Here is a 4,120-nt window from a genome sequence, read left to right on the forward strand (position 1 = left end):
AATCAGCCTGAGACAAAGCCTTGGAAACAAGAACAATTTCTTACAGCCTTGCAAGTACCGGACGCTTCTGCAATCAAGCAGAAATGCGTGCGAAAACAGAGCATGTTAGCTTTCTTATTCAGTTTACAAGTTGCGGAATCACGCCTCCCTTTTCCCATCCTATCATAAGCCAATTACCTCACTTGTGTTTTTTCTCTCTAGTTATTTTCTTATCTGGTCATCCTGCTGTCCTTGTATGTTTGCATTCTTTGTTCCTTGTTTGTTACAGCTTTTTTTTAATCCAGTTTCTCTTATCATACTATAAGCTTTATTGTGAAATGCCCCTGCTGCTTCTTTTTGTGGTCAACTACAACACTTTAAAGTTATTTCCTATCTTAAAACTATTTTCTTTAAAAGACCCTCTATATTCATTAAAGTCTGAGCCTTAAGTATGCTACAAGAATTATCCCGTTTGTATAATGTCCCACCCCCGCAACACTCCACCTCCCCCCCCCTCCCCCACCTGCAGAAACTACATTTCTAACCTCCCACAATAAATGGCAGAACAGGCTTGAGAGTCTATAGAGAAAGTGAGGATTGCAGATCAGAATTGACAGTTGTAGTACTGGAGGTACTACAGGTCAGGAAGCATCTGAGCAGCAAGAGAATCCATGTTTCATGGAAGCCAAGGGGGTAGAGAGATAAATGGGAAGGGGTGGGGCTGTAGGGAAGGTAGCTGAGTGCACGATACATAGATGAAGGTGGGGATAATGGTGATAGGTTGGAGAGGAAGGTGGAGCAGGTAGGTGGGAAGGAAGATGGACAGGTAGGAATGGTCAGGAGGGTGGTGCTGAGTTGGAAGGTTCGATCTGGGATGAGGTGGGGGGAGGGGGAGAGAAATTGAGGAAACTGGTGAAATCCTCTAATCCTGTGTGGTTGGAGAGTCCCATTATGGAAGATGAGGTGTCCTGCCTCCAGTCATCCAGTGGTTAGGATTTGGCTATGGAGTCCTTGGCGGAGTGGAAGGGGGAGTTAAAGTGTTCAGCTACAGGGCGGTGGGTTGCTTCGTACCTGTGTCCCAGAGATGTGCTCTGAAGTGTCCTACAAATGGGCGTCCCGTCTCCCCAAAGTAGAGGAGACTGCATTGGGAGCAACAGATACAGTAAATGACGTGTGGAAGTGCAGGTAAATCTCTGATGGAGGTGGAAGGCTCCTTTGTAGCCTTGGACAGAGATGAAGGGGGAGGTGTGGGTGAAGATTTTGCGATTCTTGCAGTGGCAGGGCAAGATGCAGGGAGTGGAGGGTGGACCTAGCAAGAGAGTCATGGAGGGAATGGTCTTTATGGAACGCAGATAGGGGTGGGGAGGGAAATATATCTCTGGCGATGGTGTCTGTTTGTAGGTGGCGGAAATGGCGAAAGATGATGTGATGTATCCGGAGGTTGATGGGGTGGAAGGAGAGGACTGGGGAGGGGGGGGTGGGGTTTCTCCTTGTTGCAGTTGGAGGGGTGGGGTTCGAGGACAGAGGAGGGGTTATGGGCCTATTTCTAATTAAGTCACAGACTGCCAGCATAACAGAATCAAGACAATTGATACGCTAATAGTTCCAATGTCTAAACGCTCTGAAGAATCATGTAGACTTGAAACGTTAGCTTGCTTTCTGTCCATGCCTGCTGCCTGCACCGCTGTGACCTCCATCATTTTTTGTTTTCAGTACAGATTCCAGCATCTGCAGTAATTTGCTCCTAAATAGTCAAACAGTTGTTTGTTTGAAGTCTTTTAACAGATTCTTATTGTGTTTCTAACTAGTTGGAATTTATAGAACTCAGAAGTGGAAGCTGTTTTGCCACTATTTGTATGCTACTAGCCACCAAATATTGGTAAGGAGAAAATTAGAAAATTACTGAAATATCATAATAGTAGCAAACATTATATTGGTTTTAATACAATTGCTTAAGGACAGAGTTGGGAATTTCCCAAGTATCTTTAATACAGCTATCTTAATGTGCTGGAACTGTTTCTAGGGAATGAAGTAGGATGAGTGGAGTGTATTATAATCAATGGTGTAGTTTTTGGAGATGTTTGAAAGGTTATTGAAGGATAGATGTCTTACCTCAGTGAAAACGTAAGCAGGAAATAATTGAAATTAAGATTGAAGACCCGAAGTGAGATGGGGGAATAGGGTTATGATATAGATGGCCAGATATGAGAAATATTCCAGATTGAATTGTAGCAATGTGACCTTAAAGTATTCTAACAATCTTGAATGTGACCCGTAGTTACAGACATACTAAGTAGTAGAATCAGAATATCTTCCTTTATCTGTCAAAAATTGTTTAATTTTGATCATCTCAATAAGGTTACCTCAATCATCTCTGTTCCATGATGTGGAGGAGCCGGTGTTGGACTGGGGTGGCAAAGTTAAAAAACACACAACACCAGGTTATAGTCCCAACAGGTTTATTTGGGAGCACTAGCTATCGGAGCACTGCTCCTTCATCAGGTAGCTATGGAGCAGGACCATAAGACACAGAATTTATAGCAAAAGATCACAGGGTCATGCAATTGAAATGTTATATTGAACACACCTAGATTGCTGTTAAGTCTTCCATCTTTTAGCATGGGTTGCAGGTTTCAGTTAATTAATATGTAAAGGTCAGAACTTCTTTTAAGCGGCCCTCTTGTGCTGCAATGATAGTGTCCGCACCCTTGGAGACTGAGAGGCCTGGGTTCATTTTCCATCTGCTCCAGAAGTATTTAATGACACCGGTGAACAAGTTAATTAGAGAAATATATTAAATGATTACAGATCTAAAAACTGAAGTTCCAAATTGAAGAAAGCCAATTTTGACAGTATTAGGCAAGAACTTTCAAAACCTGATTACCTGCGAACATTTGCCCCAAAGAGATGGCTGGAAAATGGGAAGCCTTCAGAAATGAGATAACGAGAATCCAGAGAAAGTATATTCCTGTTAGGGTGAAAGGCTAGTAGGTACAGGGAATGCTGGATGACTGAAGAAATTGAGGGTTTGGTTAAGAAAAAGATGGAAGCATATGTCAGGTATAGACAGGAGTGATCGAGTGAATCCTTAGAAGATTATAAAGGCAGCAGGAGTATACTTAAGAGGGAAATCGGGAGGGCAAAAAGGGGACATGAGATAGCTTTGGCAAATAGAGTTAAGGAGAATCCAAAGGGTTTTTACAAATACATTGAGGAGAAAAGGGTAACTAGGGAGAGAATAGGACCCCTCAAAGATCAGCAAGGTGGCATTTGTGTGGAGCCACAGAAAATGGGGAGATACTAAACAAGTATTTTGCATCAGTATTTACTGTCACATGTAAAGATAAATACATGGTGACATCTTGAAAAATGTCCATATTAAAGAGGAGAAAGGGCTGGATGTCTTGAAACACATATAGGTGGATAAATCCCCAGGACCGGATCAGGTGTACCTAGAACTCTGTGGGAAGCTAGGGAAGTGATTGCTGGGCCTCTTGCTGAGATATTTGTATCATCGATAGTCACAGGTGAGGTGCCAGAAGACTGGAGGATGGCTAACGTGGTGCCACTGTTTAAGAAGGGTGGTAAGGACAAGCCAGGGAACTATAGACCAGTGAGCCTGACATCGGTGGTGAGCAAGTTGTTGGAGGGAATCCTGAGGGACAGGATGCACATGTATTTGGAAAGGCAAGGACTGATTAGGGATAGTCAACATAGCCTTTTGAGTGAGAAATCATGTCTCACAAACTTGATTGAGTTTTTTAAGGAAATAACCAAGAGGATTGATGAGGGCAGAGTGGTAGATATGATATATATGGACTTCAGTAAGGAATTCGACAAGGTTCCCCATGGGAGACTGGTTAGCAAAGTTAGATCTCACGGAATATAGGGAGACCTCGCCATTTGGATACAGAACTGACTCAAAGGTAGAAGACAGAGGGTAGTGGTGGAGGGTTGTTTTTCAGACTGGAGGCCTGTTACCAGTGGAGTGCCAACAAGGATCGGTGCTGGGTCCACTACTTTTTGTTATTTATATAAATGATTTGGATGTGAACATGGGAGGTATAGTTAGTAAGTTTGCAGATGACACCAAAATTGGAGGTGTAATGGACAGCGAAGAAGGTTACCTCAGATTACAACA

This window comes from Chiloscyllium plagiosum, chromosome 30 (assembly GCF_004010195.1).
Source record: "Chiloscyllium plagiosum isolate BGI_BamShark_2017 chromosome 30, ASM401019v2, whole genome shotgun sequence".
Lineage (NCBI taxonomy): Eukaryota > Metazoa > Chordata > Chondrichthyes > Orectolobiformes > Hemiscylliidae > Chiloscyllium > Chiloscyllium plagiosum.